The sequence below is a fragment of the Sinohyriopsis cumingii genome, unplaced genomic scaffold (genome assembly GCF_028554795.1).
Source record: "Sinohyriopsis cumingii isolate HCF-2022 unplaced genomic scaffold, ASM2855479v2 utg000348l, whole genome shotgun sequence".
Classification (NCBI taxonomy): Eukaryota; Metazoa; Mollusca; class Bivalvia; order Unionida; family Unionidae; genus Sinohyriopsis; species Sinohyriopsis cumingii.
Window position 1 is genome coordinate 910,051 of NW_028315888.1, and position 19,095 is coordinate 929,145.

Below are 19,095 nucleotides of genomic sequence, written 5' to 3' on the forward strand. Positions count from 1 at the left end.
CTTAACATTTCCACTCAGAATAATATGTTCTTACCTCAGGTATGTTTGTGGTCTTCATCTTTGTGTCTGTATGTTTGTGTGCCCTCGTATGTTTGAGTGAGAACAGCGAGAGAGAGAGAGAGAGAGACAGAGAGAGAGAGAGAGAGAGAGGGAGGGGGAGGGAGGGAGGGAGGATGTGAGTGGGGTTCTGGTCTAGTTAACGTATGCAGCTTCTATGATAACGAAATAATTTTGCTTCTGAAGATGCCTTGCGTAACTTTTACATTTGTAAGAATTTAGACGGATTGTTTCCTAATTTTAAATTGGATTTCATTTATACTTAACAATTAGAGCATTGTGTATGTCAGAAGAATACTGCTGGGATGTATTTGGTTTTTATTACTCGTGATCCCGTTAGAGTACAATGACAACGATCCGAATGTAAACGGCAGTCTCAATTCCACATTATTTACAGGCCTTATAGTCATGTTACCGCAATGAAGCACGCCAATTAATATACATTAGAGTATATAACTGCATTTAGTCAACCATTCGTACCAATTTAATCGGAATTAAACACTGCCTAAATCTTTATGTCTCTATGCAGAAGACCTTGTGAAAAGATAATTTTAAACTGCATAGCAGAATACATAATCAAACATAACCATACATAACTTGTATTAGATAATATAAAATTGATTACTCCCTGATCTCATTTATTTTAATTGGTTTGATTCATGCATCTCCACTGATTCATCGAGTATGATATTTTGTTTATTTAGCCGATAAACATATATTTGGTTGATGCAGATGTGTGGAACTGAGCCATATAGCATCATCAAAGTCATTATCAACTGGATCTGTATTATTGTCCAAATACCGTCAAAAATGTGGGATTTATGAAATTTCATTACTGTCGAAATTCTATTACTACATACCGCAAATACAATATGAATGCTCTGAATCTCTGTGTAATATATGTTTCTGTCGCGGTCAGAAACACCTGTAAAATATAAGCCATACATTAGTCTTCCACCAGTATATGAATAGCACAGAGGTAATAGATTGGGTGGTGTGGTACATGTAAATACCATCCATTTTACAGAGGAACTGATCGACCTCATTCTATATTTATAGACATTTAATCATTGTTGTATTGGGTACATTCGAGTAACAGGTACATGATCGAAGATTGCATCTTTAGGGTTAGTGGGAGAGGGTTGGAAAGTTTACAGCAAATTCGGTCTAAATGTAATTTATTATAACAACTACGCTCTGATTTGCTAAAAATCATATGGCTATATCCATTGAAGTTTTAACATTTTCTTGCAATTAATTTCGTCCTCTGAACAGATAGAAAGGACTTTGTTATGCTTTGCCTTAAATCATAACTAATAGTAGTTAGGGTATGTAACGGAATCATTAGTGCATTCAGATAAGCATATGGTCACAGACACAACTACAGAAGGACATATTCCTACTTCAAACAACGAATATCATTAACGTACAACGCAATTACATTCAAGGCTAAAAACAGTAAAACAATTCGCCTCTAGGAGGCTTCGATAACCATATTTTGCACGAGTCAAACAAAGCAAGTAGAGTATGCTTTCAGAGAGCGCGAATGGCCATTCAAAAGTGAAAGATGTCGTAGCTGCCATTTTCATCACTGTTAGCAATGATAATCTACTAAATCGTTCCGTCTATACCCAATTTGGTTACAATTTTCTAGTTTTATTACTACTGATAGAAATCACACTTCGTACACTCTTGCTACACTCACTGAATATAAATAAATTTCTATTGTAAAAGTGGCTTGAATGATATAGTCTATTTGTTATTGGTAAATTCGTTATTTGAGAGAACTCATCGAATCGTACATCTCCTAGATACCTTCATTGAGATCTGTCGTTAGTTCGCTTCTCATTAACTTTATTATTCAAACGTTTCTAACATTATCTTGTTAATTTAGAGGTTCGTGACCAGGCGTTGTACATATTTTCCAAACTATTGCAAAACTTAAACTCGAGCTGGCCCTATTACCTTTCATGATTATTTCTTTTCAGGTTACTGTTGTTTTTGTTTGCTTCTGAGTAATATTTTCTCCAAACTTCCTGAACGGAATGTCTGATGTACACATCAAAATCTCTGATGCTAATTAATAGCTGAAGTGACAGCAATAACATCTGCATCACAATCGCTCTCCTCTTATTTTACACAGTCTTCCTTCTTTTCCACTGGATTACCTTGTCGTAATGTTACAAATCTATATATCTATCTATCAATCATCTATCTATCTATCTATTTATCGATCTATCTATCTATCTATCTATATATCTCTCTCTATTTATCTATCTATCTATATCTATCTATCTAACGCAATATTTTCTTACGTCATCACTTTATAATCTTGCATGGCCTTAAGTCACATATGGTAAGACTAAAATGTGAAATTCTTTTTCTAATAGTTACAAATAGGTTGGTTGTATTTCGTACTCGTAAACGTGTCATCAGTGTTTGATATCAGATTAGCCAACATGCGTTAACGCTAATATTTTGTGTGGTGAAAGAGATGGTGGAGTCAATGAAGAGGGGGTTGGGGAGGAGGAGCACACACAAAGTTGTTTTTGTTTCTATTTGAGACATACAGTTTAAAACAAACTTAATTTCAGTTCTGTAAATATGTTTGAGTGTGAGGAGCGTGCGAGTGTATGTCTATAAAAACAGTGGAACTAGAGGAATATTCTAAATTCAAATAAAGTTTAGCTGACAAAGAGCCTTTTAACGAGATATTTTTTGAATATCAAGATCACAAAAGCAATGTTCGTAAGTGGAAATTATTGTCCAGACTCGAAAGAAAAATATTAAAACTGACAGAACAAGCTGCTCGTGCTCAACTTTATGAAGCTTATTGATGTGAGACATTTTTTTAATATCATTTGATTTAATATCTAACACACAACCGATAAAGTTCTAGCGTTAACCTTGTGACACCTGTTCGAAACCACACCTTGCACACGCCTACTGGTCATATCCCAAGCATGAACCAAGTTTATAACAAACATTAGAGTGTATACCTTCAAATCTGAAGAAATCCCTTACAAAAACAATACGATAGTTGTATGAACCTATATTGAATCTAATGAAACGCACTATTTTTTCTTGTCAATGTTCAAAACTAATTATGTCGCTGTCCAGAATAAGTAAATCCTTGCTCAGAACCAGAGTTGAATTTAGACTTAAACGTCTATAGACATATTATATCCACATAATAATTTATTCCATCCATGAGAAACAAATTTAGAGATAGTCCTTGTGGGCGTCATTACCTTTTCAACCAGATCAATTTAAACGTTGTATTTGTATCGCCCCCACCCACTCTATAGAACCAACTTCGTCCTTGTACAGAATCTAATATTAACACAGAGGAAACACGCTGCTGCTATTAAGCACCATGCAGATTAATGCTGAGAACGAAATTTTTAATAAGAATTTTATATATCTTCCACCTCGGAACCGTTATTTATATCAGTGGATATGTCGGTGTCTTGAGTCAGAACCACATTATTCTAGCACATTATAGTCATTTTCCAGCCGTGAACCAATCTGATCAACAGATATATGAGTATACATCTGAACATAGCCAACATTTCTCCAGTCATATCCAATCCTGTACAAAAACAGCGCGATAGAATATCTGAATGAACAGTTAACCTTCGAAAACGCACCAAATCAATTCTCTTTCTCCAGAAAATATATGGCTTTGTCAAGAACCAAAGTTGAAAATAGTCTTAAACGGCAATGGACCTTTCGTACAGACAGAATCATCTATAAACTTCATCAGATGCAGGATTTGAGAAAGACTGTTGTGAATCTTTCCATTGATAAAAGAATTAAATAACATTCCACGACGGTCTAGAGTTCAGAGAAAAATACCTTTAAGGAAAAAGACAATTCAGTTAATTATTAGAGCGAAAGATTACAGAAAACAACAGTCAATATGGATATAGAGTGCTGAAATAAATATCTTAAACATGTCAGTGCCAAATTACAGTAACATAAAATACGATTGTCCATTAACTAAACGTATTTACCGATGTGTTTTATGGTTCTGTGATTTAACGGATTTGTCAACATATCGTAGGCTATACATCATAGCCATTTTAATTTGATGGAGGAAGAACCTGAGAAGAACCATCGACCTAAGGGAAGCAACAATCTTTTTGACATACCAACTATTGCCAACACGGGAATGGAAGCAAAGCAGAAAGAACTGAGACAACATTAAACTATAAAGGCGAGTGCCTTAGACCACTTGGTCACCCATTAGCAAAAGTACAAGCCTGACTAATTTAAACACTTTGAAAGAAGAAAACAGATCTGTGTCATTATCCCTCTCTTTATGGCGAATTTTGTAGTTATATTACCGCTTCAAAAGAACGTCGTCACACCAAAGGAACTTTAAATAAATTATAAAGGACGAATATTCTTGGGTCAATCTTTAATCTAATGCTATCATGAACATATCAGAAAAAATTATATACGACCAACATTTCTGTTGACTTTCCTCTATACCTTCTCCCCAAATAATATCGTTTAATATTATTATTTCTGATATGATTTCCAATGTTCATGCACAATACTTGTATAACAAACCTTGGTCAAGAAATAACTTACTAATTAGTCTGAACTCATCTAGAAAAATTATACATTTAATAATTACCAAACTACGATATTTTACTCTCTTTACTTTCATTTTCGTTCGAGTGTACGGAATAATGACCCTCAAGCAAGGTAATTGGTTGATATATTCGTTCATGAAGCAAACAATGACTCTAAATTAATGTAAATTATCAATATTAAATTACACGTTTGCTTTCGAATATCTCGAATGTATGAAATTATTTCATACATAGTACACAAACAAAGTTTCATGTATAACCAACTTTCTTAACCGTTTGATCAGGATTAACCAGATCCTAACTCTTTACATTCCAGTGTTGAACTGGCGCATCTATGGTAGAGTTAGTCATTGTTTCTTTTTTTGTCATCGTCATCTGCGACCTTCAGTTTGCTATTTATAGAACAGGGATTCGCCAGTATGTGCGTAATGACTACGTCAACATCAAAATGTATTTCAAGTAATTGTAGTCAATCTGGATCTCCCTAAAAACAATGAGGTACAGAATTCGATAGTGATGTATAGTAATTAATAGTAATGTACAGTAATGGGGCCGAATATACATTGCTTAAAGAAATCAAAGGAATGGAACAAGAAATTAATCATTTTGAAATTACAGTATAGATTATGGGTTACGTTTAATACCAAAACTATACAGGCTAGGTAATAGAATTTCTCTTTGCGGCCATAACAATTAAAACGTTTCGACAATGCACTTGATCTATTAATACTATGGCAAAAACATTTTGAACGGCATAAAATGGCAATTCATCTTTAAATTGTATTTGATACGACGTAACAGACAGTTCATTACGTCACATCTGTTTATAAAATGACAATCTTGTGCAACAATTTGTACATGCGACAAGTAATTTCATATTTTAACAGAATGGGGGATTTTCGTGTTTGAGTAAATGGGAATATTTTCGTCCCAAATGGCGAATTTCGCCATATTTCCAAAAGCATCTGGCTTATCTGAACATGGAGAAAACTCTGACGTGTTTCGATAAGCTGAATCATACAAGTGCATCGGACCAATACTTAGTTTGCTAGGCAGGGCGTGTAGATTCCAGGTAGAAATTTATGTATATGCTCAGGTAAGTAAAACATATAGAAAACTGGGTATAGCTGTGCCCATATGCATATAATTTGTATGTAATTTTCCATTTGAAATAGATGTCCCTTTTATTTAAAATATAGGCTATTCCCACTTGTGCCCATGAAATCAAAATGACAGAATCACAAAAAGATGTTGCTATATTTATTTTATAGCACATGAATGTTTGTGTACAATTCTGACATGGTTGATGAATATAAGGAAATAAGCAACAGACACAGCGATAATCATTCTCTGTTACTTTTGCCCTACCTTCTACCTAGGTATTAAGTAAACTGCGTCTAGTTCGACAGAAACGTTGGTCTTCCCTCTACCCACGATAATTGGAAACAAAATCTTGCCATCTTGTATCTCTCTCTCTCTCTCTCTCTCTCTCTCTCTCTCTCTCTCTCTCTCTCTCTCTATATATATATATATATATATATATATATGTGAAGAATCAAAAAGTATAAATTCAAGTTAATATAATAATGGATTATAGCGTGTTCTTTTTGATGTTTTTATTTACAATTAGAATCTTTGGATTAGGTTTAGGACTAACACACTGAATCAGCATCACTGATGATAATGAAAATGCTCTCAAAATGTACCCAGCTGATACAAGAATGTTAAAGAGATGTTCATCAAACTTTTATTATTATTATTATTATTATTATTATTATTATTGGCATTGTTGTTGTATGATATGCTTTAATCCAGAAATATATAGCACTTTGCGCTGCAAATCGGTGAGTTTTATTTCGTACTCAGAATGATAAACGTGTCATCAGTGTATGATATCAGTTTAGCCAGCATCCGTTGACACGAATATTTCTGTGCTGAAAGAGATTGTGGAATAAATGGAGAGCGAGAGTGAGAGAGAGGGGGGGGGGGGGATGAGCACACACAAAGAAGTTGTTTTGTTTTTATTCGAGACATAACATACAGTTGAAAAAACTTTATCTCAGTTCTGTGAATATGTTTGTGTGTGTGTGTGTGTGAGAGAATCTTGCGAGTGTATGTCTTTGAAAACAGTCAGAACTAGACTTTTATTCTAAATTCAAATAAAGTTTTGATGACAAAGATACTTTTACTGCGATATTATTTGAAGATCAACATCACAACAGCAATGTGTGAAAGGGGAAATATTTGTCCAGACTCGAAATAAAAATATTAAAACAGGCAGAACAAGCTTATTGATGTGGGACATTCCATTAATGTCATTTGATTTAATATTCTAGCTCAGAACCGATAAAGTTCTAGCGTTAACTTCGTGCCACCTGTTCGAAACCACACCTTTCGCACGCCTACTGGTCATGTCCCAAGCATGAAGCAAGTTTTTAACAAACATTAGAGTGTATACCTGCAAATCTGAAGAAATCCTTTACCAAAACACCCCGATAGCTGTATGAACTTACATTGAATATATTCAGACGCCATAATTGTTTTTACCAATGTCCAAAAATAATTATGTCTCTGCCCAGAATAAATAAATCCTTGCTCAGAGCCAGAGTTGAATATAGACTAAAACGTCTATAGACATGTTATATCCACGTAATAATTTATTCCATCAGTAAGAAATAAATTTAGAGATAGTCCTTGTCGACGGCTTTACTCTTTCAACCAGATTAATTTAAATATTGTATTTTTATGGCCCTTCAACTCTATAGAACCAACTTCGTCCTTGTACAGAATCAAATATTAACACAGAGAAAGAAAAACGCTGCTGCTTTAAAGCACCATGCAGTTTATTGATGAGAAAGAAATTTTTAATATGAATGTGTTATATATTCTACCTCGGAACCGATATCTATATCGGTGAATATGTTTGTGCCTTGAGTCAGAACCACACTATTCGAGCGCATTATAGTCATGTCCCAGCCGTGAACCAATCTGATCAACAGATGTTTGATTATACACCTGAATATAACCAACACTTCTCCAGTCAGATCTAATACTGTACAAAACAACGCGGTAGAATATCTGAATGAACAGTGATCCTTCGAAAACGTACCAAATCAATTCTCTTTCTCCAGAAAATATATGGCTTTACTCAGAACCAAAGCTGAAAATAGTCTTAAACTGCAGTAGACTTTTCTTACAGACAGAATCATCTATGTACTTCATCAGAAGCAGGTTTTGAGAAAGACTGTTGTGAATCGTTCCATTGACAACAATCTACATGTTACAGTTGTATGGCACCTCCTATCGAGAATCAGCTGTCTACTTGAACAAAAACACTCATAAAAAGTAGACATAACAATCTTATCATGCTGAACTCCACCAAGGTTTTTTTTCTCGGAAAACACTTTTAATAAGTCTTTAAATATTATGTCTTAGATCGAATACATTAACGTGATAACTTCGTGTCACGGCTCAAAGCCACACTATACACTCCCATGGCCATGTTCCCGCTCACCGCCAGATTATAAACATAGAGTAGTATATCCATGCATAGATCCAGCCCCTATCATTTACAGGCAGTCTACTTTACTTGAGCCAATTCCGATCATATCCACTTAATAAAATATACAGCGTTTTTGCTAAGTTAAATCTTTTTCATTCAATAATAATAATAATAATAATAATAATAATAATAATAATAATAATAATAAGGTACAATAATACTAATGTCTATAGAAAATAAATATCAATCTCTACCAATGAATAGTATAAATGCAAAACTTTAATTTTATCAGCTACAAATTTATAATTTTTTAGGTTATATGATCTAAATTAGTAGTTGCATATGCATGTATTAGCCGGTAATAAATAAATTAAATAGTAATAACATTCCACAGTTAAGAGCAATATACCTTTAAAGAAAAAGACAATTCATTTAATTATTAGAGCGATAGATTAAAGATAACAAATTCTAATATGGAGATGGAGTGCTGAAATAAATATCTTAAACATGGCATGTCATACAGTGACAAGTTACAGTGACAATATGTACGATTGTCCATTAACTAAATAGGTGAAAATGAAATGCCTGAAGAAAATACACACAAACAATACATTGGAGCAAAGTAAGGTACTGCGAGGAACCCACAAACAGTAATAGTACTTCATCACATTTGGTGTGTCTGAAGATAATAACAAACTGCCAGCAACATTTTGATCTCGAGGTATGCTTGTTATCGACTTTAAATACTGTTAAAGACATGACATCTACATGACAATATGTTTCGAAATATTATGATGTGTGTAGGAATGCGCTTAAGTTTATTTTGATAGCAAGTATATAAAAATGTCATTCAATCAATAGGTACATAAAAAAATCAATAGGTAAGTAAAACTAGGTGTACTGTATATGATTGATACGTGGAGTCCCAATATTGTTTATGATGCCATGAATGATGGACATGAATAGGTTTATTTCTCATTAAGGTTAATAATTTATGATACACGATATAACTGTATAATATTATGTGCCCGTGTACTGATCTCTGTTTTCATATATGCACATATTTACCGATGTGTTTTATGGTATTTTGATTTAAAGTATTTGTCAACTTATCGTAGGCTATACATGACGGCCATTTTAATTTGATGGAGGAAAAACCTGAGAAGAACCATCGACCTAAGAAGCGACAATCTTTTTGTCATACCAACTATTGCCGAGAATGGAAGCAAAGCAGAAAGAAGTGAGACAAAAGTAATCTATAAAGTCGAGTGCCTTAGACCACTTGGTCACCCATTAGCAAATGTACAAGCCTGACTAATTTAAACACTTTGAAAGAAGAAAACAGATCTGTGTCATTATCCCTCTCTTTATGGCGAATTTTGTAGTTATATTACCGCTTCAAAAGAACGTCGTCACACCAAAGGAACTTTAAATAAATTATAAAGGACGAATATTCTTGGGTCAATATTGACTGTAATCCTATCTTGAACATATGGGAAAACATTGTATATGACCAACATTTCTGCTGATTTTCCTCTATACCTTCTCCTCAGATGTTATCGTTTTACATTATTATTTCTGATATGACTTCAAAATGTCATGCGCAATACTTGTATAACAAAGACTGGTCAAGAAATAACTTACCAGGCATTGCTAATTAGTCTGAACACATATAGAAAAAGTATACGTTTATTCTTTACCAAACTACGATATCTTACTCTCTTTACAATCATTTTCGTAATAATAACATTCGAGCAAGGTAATTGGTGGATATATTCGTTCATGAAACAAGCAATTACACGTTTGCTTTCGAATATTTAGATTGAATGAAATTTCATACATATTATGCAAATCAAGTTTCATGCATAACCAACATTCTTAACCGTTTAATCAGGATTAACCACATCCTAAATCTTTAAATTCCAGTGTTGAATTGGCGCGTCTATGGTAGAGTTAAGCATTGTTTGTTTTGTTGAGATATGAATCGGGAATTCGTCACTGGTATCATGGTCATTTGCGACCTTCAATTTGCTATTTATAGAACAGGGATTCGCCAGTATGTGCGTAATGACTACGTCAACATCAAACTGTATTATAAGTAATTGTAGTCAATCTGGATCTCCCTAAATACAATGAGGAACATAATTCGACAGTAATGTATAGTAATTAATAGTAATGCCCAGTAATGGGGACGAATATACATTGCTTAAAGAAATCAAAGGAACGGAACAAGAAAGTAATAATTTTGAAATGACAATATTGATTATGGGTTACGTTTAATACCAAAACTATACCGGGTAGGTACTATAAGGCCTCTTTTCGGCCCAAACAATCCAAACGTTTCAACAATGCACTTGATCTGATAATACCATGGCAAAAACATTTTGAAAGTCATAACATTGCAATTTATCTTTAAATTGTATTTGATACGACGTAACAGACATTCCATTACGTAACATCTGTTTATAAAATAACCATACTGTGCAACAATTTGTACATGCGACAAGTAATTTCATATTTTAACAGAATGGGAGATTTTCGTGTTTGAGTAAATGGGAATATTTTCGTCCCAAATGGCGAACTTCGCCATATTTCCAAAAGCATTTTACATATCTGAACATGGAGAAAACTCTGACGTGTTTCGATAAGCTGAATCATACAACTAATGTGTCCAGCGATGCAGTGTAGCTTCGTATGACTTTAAATGACTAAAATGTGGAAAATTCATCAGTAATTTACCAAATACAAACAATTTCTCTTTTCCCTCTCTAGAACAATTCACGTGTTTGCTAATACATAAATATGGATTTAACTATATCTCCTGTACGTAAATGAACTACAAGTGCATTTGATCAATACTTAGCTTGCTAGGCACAGCGTGTAGATTCCAGTAGAAATTTATGTATATGCTTAGGTAAGTAAAACATAGAGAAATATGGGTATAGCTGTGTCCATATCCATATAATTTGAATGTAATTTCCCATTTTATTTAGATCTTAATTGTATTTAAAATATTGTCTCTTTCCACTTGTGCCCATGAAATCAAAATAACAGAATCAGAAAAAGATGATGTTATATTTATTTTAAAGCAGATGAACATTTGTGTACAATTCTGACATGGTTGATAAATATAAGGAAATAAAAAAACAGACACAGGGATGATCGTTCTCCGTTATGTTTGCCTACCTAGAAACATAGGGATTAAGTGAACTGCGTCTAGTTCGACAGGAACATTGGTCTTCCCTCCACCCACGCTAATTGGAAACAGAAATAAATTACCAGTTCTAACCTAAATAATTTGTGTGACACCTTGTGTGTGTATATATTTATGAATCGAAAAGTATAAATTCAAGTTAATATAATAATGTATTATAGTGTTCTTGTTGGTGTTTTTATTTATAACTAGAACCTTTGGCTTAAGATTTAGGACTAACACAATGAATCATCATCACTGATGATAATGAAAATGCTCTGCAAAATGTACCCAGTTGAAAACAAAATGTTAAAGATATGTTCATGAAACTTTATTATTATTATTATTATTATTATTATTATTATTATTGGTGTAGTTGTTGTGTGATATGCTTTAATCCAATAATATATAGGACTTTGCGTTGCAAACCGGTGAGTTGAATTTCGTACACAGAATGATAAACGTGTCATCGGTGTATGATATCAGTTTAGCCAGCATGCATTGACACGAATATTACTGTGATGAAAGATATTGTGATGTAAATGGAGAAGTAAATGGAGAGAGAGAGAGAGAGAGAGAAGCACACACAAAGAAGTTGTTTTTGTTTCTGTTTGAGACATATATACACTTTTAAAAAAACTTATTTCAGTTCTGTGAATATGTTTGTGCGTATGAGGGGCGTGCGAGTGTATGTCTATGATAACTGTCAGAATTAGAGTTTTTGTTTTCTAAATTCAAATAAAGTTTTGCTGACAAAGAGACTTTTGATGAGATAATATTTGAAGATTAAGATCACAAAAGCAATGTTCGTAAGGGTAAATTCTTGTCCAGACTCGAAAGAAAAAATATTAAAACAGGCAGAACAAGCTGCTCGTGTTCAACTTTGTGAAGCTCATTGATGTGAGACATTCTTTTCATGTCATTTTATATAATATTCTAGCTCAGAACAGATACAATTATAGCGTGAAGTTCGTGCCACCTGTTTGAAACCACACCTTTAACACGACTAATGGTCATGTCCCAAGCATAAACCATGTTTATAACAAATATCAGAGTGTATACCTAACAATCTGAAGAAATCCTTTACAAAAACAGCTCGATGGCTGTATGAACGTACATTGAATGTATTCAGATGCTATACTTTTTTATTTTTATAAATGTCCCAAAATACCGATATCTGTATCAGTGGATATGTTTATGTCTTGAGTGAGAACCACACTATTCGAGCGCATTATAATCATGTTATTATATTATTATTATTATTATTATTATTATTATTATTATTATTATTATTGAAATTTTGAAAGATTGCATTGGTCTGTAAGAAATTATTGTCTCAATATTTTACTGCTGCTAGAAGGTTGTTGCGGATAGGTTTTTCTTTGATAGTCGTTGTCACAGAATAAGGAAAGAAGTAACTTGGTTTCTCCTTTGAACGATTTGATCATTTTCGTCGTACATGCATACAAAGTTACCTAGTGTGGATAATTGTTTTTCTAGGTAAGCGACTGAACTAGTACAACTATTTATGAATCATACGACTGTGCAAATGTATCTCGTCGTAGATAGCTTGCGGCTAGACACTAAAAGCACGTTTTGCGCGGGTATTTTACCCTTACTAATATTCACTCTACTGTAGATTTAAGGCAGGTTACTTTTCTAACTGAAACACTGGTCATTTTGGATCTTGTCAAGTAGTGAATGTTCTCCATTTTTGTTCTACAGCCATAGGGGTAAGTGTTACATTTGTAATTTATTTAATATGTGATGCATATTCAGTTTTGAATGTTTGTATCGTGAAATGATGCCTTTACTACTACGCGGATTTGAAACGTTGTTAACTTTTGAATTTTTACTAGTTGCTATTAGGGGTTTAGTTTAGTAGCATGTATCTATAGATTTTAATTCTGTACCTGTTATTATGACCAGTTTGGTTTTATTGTAGCTGTATGTACGTATGTGTGAGCTGGTATATCATGTTGTCTGTCTGGTCGTGTGCGTGTCTATATGGGCATGGAAGATGATGAAACCATCAAGGCCATACGAAGACAAAAGCGCGAATTTGTAAACTTGTGCGCACGGAGGATCAATGAAGGCTTTGTATGGCCAATACAAGCGTGGGCCAACCCAAGGATTCGGGAGAACTGTTTGTTGTTTGTCAGTGGACATATTTGCAAGTTTTCACAAATATTTATGAATCATACAGCTGTACAAATGACCGAGTTGTATGTTTGTTTCAAATGATTGTTGTTTCAACTGAATACAGTTGAGTCATTTTGATCACTTTCATTACGTGAGATTATATGAATCTCACTTTCGTTCTATGAGATTATTTGAATCTTTTCATTCCATGATATTATTTGACTCTTATTTTCATTGTGTGAGATACATTTTAATCTATGAATTATTTTATTGTTTTCCTATCTGTGAATGTTTGGATAAAGTAATTGAATGAAACGTATGCATTTGTATAATATATACATTTTTATTAATTCATTTTATAAATATTCATCTTTCATCACATGGTGTTGTGTTCTCATTTTATCCAGTCATCTTCAGAACCAACATATTTTAGATGCCATTGAAGAAGAGGCATATGTGTGTCAGTCCAGCAACTTCCGTCATACCTCGCATACCGTCTCTCTTTGTTTCTCTCTCTCTCTCTCTCAAACATACACGTGCACACATACCTACTGATAAACACATCAACGCGACAAACATGTTTTGAGCTAGAAATAATATACTGTGTGTAGTAATTTAAGACCATTCACGGAAACTGTACTATGTGCCCGTGAGTTGAACTTGACGAGACTAACACTATGTATGGATTCAGATTTATGACGCAATAAGATATTTTCATATTGTCGAAGTCATTCCTTGGGAATCCAAGCGCACTTGGCCACGCCTTCCTCTGGCACCTGTCAGAATAAAGTAGTTAAACATCTTGTTCAACTCGTACGTACTTTACTTGCCCTTAGAGATTGTTATAATTGCTGAATATTACATGCAGCTAGGCCCGGTTAGATTTCTTCCTTTAAAGATCCGATTTATAATTCGTTGCTCTAGCAGGGTAATCAGGAACGTCAAAGCTATCTATGTGAGCTAGGAGTTTGGGTAGTGAGTTCTTGTAATTAGTATGAGCTACGAATACCCCAAGTAGTCACATTTCACATTGGATTATTATTTATTTAGGTTATTCCAGCTTGCATTTTTTATTATTATGGGTGTTTTTATTATTATTATCATTATTATTATTATTATCATAAAAACGTCTGCTGAAGTGTTTCTGACTTACTATTAAGAATTGATTGACATATATTTGCAGACATTGAAAATACAACCTACACATGGTGTATGCGCTTTTCAAGCTTCGGTAATGGAAAGAATATTCAATTGTATATGATGTTTCTGGATGTTGGCAATGCTATACCTGTTAACAGATTGATTGTTCCTTTGACTTATCAGATAAATAATTAAACTGGCTGCAAGCTAGTGTTTAAATTTTTTTGTAATGTCCGTCTTCTTTGTACTATAACTGAATGCCATCTCGGTATCTTATCTTTTTCGCTCATAACTCTAGCCAAACTACCAATAGTTTCTTATCGCATATCAGATTTGATATACCACAAACCTGAGTTGCTGATGCCTTTCCTGTTAATTTAATTTTAAATGGTGGAACGTGTCATCAGACCCATTTCCTGTAAATGGAAACTGGATAGAGGGGTCACCTTAAACGTAAGTTATGTAAATGTGTTGAACAACGAAATAAAAATAAAAATTACTTTATGTTGTTTCATGTATAGGACCAACTTCATGCCAACACATAAATAAACAGAGAGAGAGAGAGAGAGAGAGAGAGGGAGAGGGAGAGAGAGAGGTAATTGCTGAGAAACAAACTTTGAATGAGATTATATTATTTATTGTAGCTCAGAAACGATCTATTTCAAGTGGATACATTTGTGTCCCGACAAAGTATTGAATTATTAACACGCCTTTTAGTCGTGTCCCTTTTTTATAACAGTAAGTGGATATATTTATATATATTTGTACTCACTATCATCAGACTGAATCAATAATGTATGAACATTTACTAACTCAGCTGGTGATTTTTATGTGATCATTAAGGATAATTTTCATTCACTTAAACCAACCCATATCAACACGTGCTTGCTAATTTTAGCATGTAATTTGTTAAAAAAATTTATATTTTTATATAATTGATATTCATATCTCAAAGAAATAATTTAAATTGAGCATATAGTTTTTTTTTTAAAAAAAAATCAAACTGGAAGATGTAAAGCGGTGGTCTGAAATTTTCTATAAATAAAATTGTGTAATGACACATGTTAGTTGAAGAATGTTTAAAACTGGTTGAATGGAAGCTGAATACCGTTTAAAGATTATTACCAAGGTTAAGTGGCTTTACGCTTACATTTTAACAACTAATACTGCAGATTTTATACCACAATTTGACCTGTATTACCTCTAAAGAATATTATGCTTCCTGTTTCTACGTTTCATTGTTTACTATCTTTGATTATTCCTGTACCAAAAATGTTTTGTACTCTATTTCTTCATTACTAGTATTTGTCTCACAAGCACATTTTGTGACCCAGTTTCTTAGGTGCAATTCTAGTTTTAATATATCTCATATCGATATTAGTATCGCAGTTACTTAAATTTCAATCCAATATAATATAACATTTTTTTACTCAGGGGTGCAATTTGACTGTCAAAAAGCACTAATTCATTAACCAGGTTATTTAAGGATAGGGGCCTCACTAAAAAGGAGCACGAGACAAAATGTTCCCTCGAGTTACTTTCTTTACAGTGCGATGGATAACATTACCTCCTGGAAAGTCTTAAAATGCTGTATATCTGCTAACCTACAAAGCATAGGAATGGCTGTACAGTTTGAATTTTACATAATCGATCTTTATTTTGAAATGATAGTTTTCTTTGCACAACCAAGCAATCACTTCAAACCCTTCATATATTTTACTTTATGTAATCATTTTTGGTTTCTTTAGTGGCCATCTTCACATGAATATGAGCCTACGTGGCTTGATATCGTAACCGGGCCGTAAAAGAAAACGGAAAAGAACATATGAAAATTATATCATACGTGTATATTTTCGAACATTTGTGACCTTACCTTGTGGCAGACTGTATCCACAAGACGACAAATGTCAAGACAAGTACTGTTACATTGAAATCCAGCTGGAGTTTCCACATAGTGAGATGCATGTGTGTGATGCGTTGGGTATTCAGTATATGTATACATGTATATTACAGTACTAAAATCAATTAGCTCGTTTCCTCGTATATCTCGATAACAAACATTCTATATAATTAGCCATAGGTATATAGTGGCCATTTTCTATATATATATATATATATATATATATAGAGAGAGAGAGAGAGAGAGAGAGAGAGAGAGAGAGAGAGAGAGAGAGAGAAGAGAGAGAGAGACAGAGAGAGAGAGAGAGAGAGAGAGCGAAACATAAAAAAATGACACTTGTGGAACTCTTGCAAGGTATTACAATACTTTTTATTTAGATTACTAAACCATCACGATTAATCGACTATACACAACTTCAAATGCGCTAATTTCATTTAGTTGTTAGTACTTTCGAGTTTACAGACATACATAAATGGAACATTTCATAATGACAGACAAATAATTCCGACCACGTTTATTTTTTATTATCCTAAATGTTCTTTGTTTCAAGAGCTTGCTGAGATTGAAGGTAATATCTGGAGACTTTGCTTTTAAATAACACAGTCCACTTGGAATTTCTATAACATGTTTTATTTCGAGTTTCCCAATCGTACAAGAGGTACACGTAAGTATCCTATACAAACTAAAGCCAAATACATGTACTTGCCTAAGTTTAAAATAAACGAAGCTCAGTATACAAACTGGATTACATGAAACTCCACCATCATTATCAAAGTATTTGGACCGCTCCGGTGGCCTATTGGTTAGAGAATCCTCCTCGGATGCGGGAGGTCGTGAGTTCGATCCCCGGTCGAGTCATACCAAAGACTTATAAACCTGTTTCTAACAGCTGCCTCGCTTGGCGCTAAGCAATAAGAGGTTAGTGTTAGGACTGGTTGGCCTGGTGTCAGGATTATGTGACTGGGTGGGACACCATGTTACATGTCTGCGACATGCTGCCCCAGTGCTAAATATCACTGTAAACTGCCACACTGCAGACATCTTAGCGATATGACTGAAACATTGTTAAAGCTACGTTAAAATTTCAAATCAAACACACACACTCAAAGTACTTGTGGGACAGTTGAAATGTTATTTCAAAACTGAATGGAATTATATATCAAATTGTTGTATTTGCATTTGCATGTTATGTAGCTGTAAAGTACTTGTGGTCCGTTTAAGCACGTTCAACACACCTTGATGTAACCTCAAGCTGTTTCGATAGCTTAGGACAAGGATCACCAAACACATTGTTGTCAGCAGGTATTGAACACTTGTTGGATTGAATACAAATAGTAATTGCTTTGTCAGTGACATCGTTCATTTCACAGGCCGCACCACAATTGTCGACAATATGAACATAGTATAAGATGTACCAAGGAATTAGAAAGTACCAAAGATTGCAATATCCATGGTAATTCGCTGAACGAATATCCACAACCTTATCTTCGCTGCAGGAAATGTTCACAGCCGATCCCTCAAACACAGTTTTCGTCTCGTATTCTGTTTGTTCACGCAAAGCAGCGTTCAAAGACTTGTCCTTGCCATGTTGTCTTGACTTGATGGGAATATCAATATGTTTTGGGACCTGGTTATTGTATTCAGCAAGTAGCTCCGGAAATGGAAATAACAAGCATAATACAAAACGAATAGAGAATCTGACTTTAGATGTTCCCATCATATTGGCACGACACGTTGAAAAATATAATTGTTAATTCAAAAACAATACCCTTGTTTTGTATTGAATATGTTCTTCTTTCACAAGAGCCTTGAAGTGGATGGTGTCTGATACGGAATACAGGCCGTTTCAATCAGCAGTTTGAAATATTTATATAGGGATAAATGTGACGAATGACCAAGCTCCACCTATATACCACCAGCTGTCAGTCAAGCCTTGTTGTTTTAGGATTATATTAGACGTCTGTACACTCATACGTCCGGCTCAGTTTGATTAAGCATGTGATAGACGTCTGCGGTGGACACCTTGTATGTCTCATTCAGTTCATTATTTTCGTTTAGTATGTGCCAAACGGCCATTAGGAACGTATCAAAGACTAGTTTAAGCCTTGAGTCCTTATATATGATCAGGCATTACGTCCACATGTATGCGTAATCGATCTTCCCTAGTATCAGTCGAATGCAAATTAAAATTTCAAATTTCAAATACGCTCATATTTCATTACATGAATATGGCATTTGTGTTATACAAATTTTCCAGCCTGTATAAATATTTTATATGTGATGATTTACGGGCAGGTAAAGTCAGGTTTAACATTAGATTAGTCAAGAATGAGGCTAAAGTTGCGGCATTTCTTGATGTTTAATTAAGTATTTGTATTTCATGTCAAGCGGCTTCATTAGCGGTTTTGTCTTGCATTATTATGAGAAAAGATATAATAAAAACGAAAGCGAAAAACTTTTTCAATTTTAAATTTGCAGGCTAAAGTGTCGTTTAATTCATACTAACAAAATGCAGAATTTTTCATCCATGAAATAAATAACATCTTTTCTTAGAATT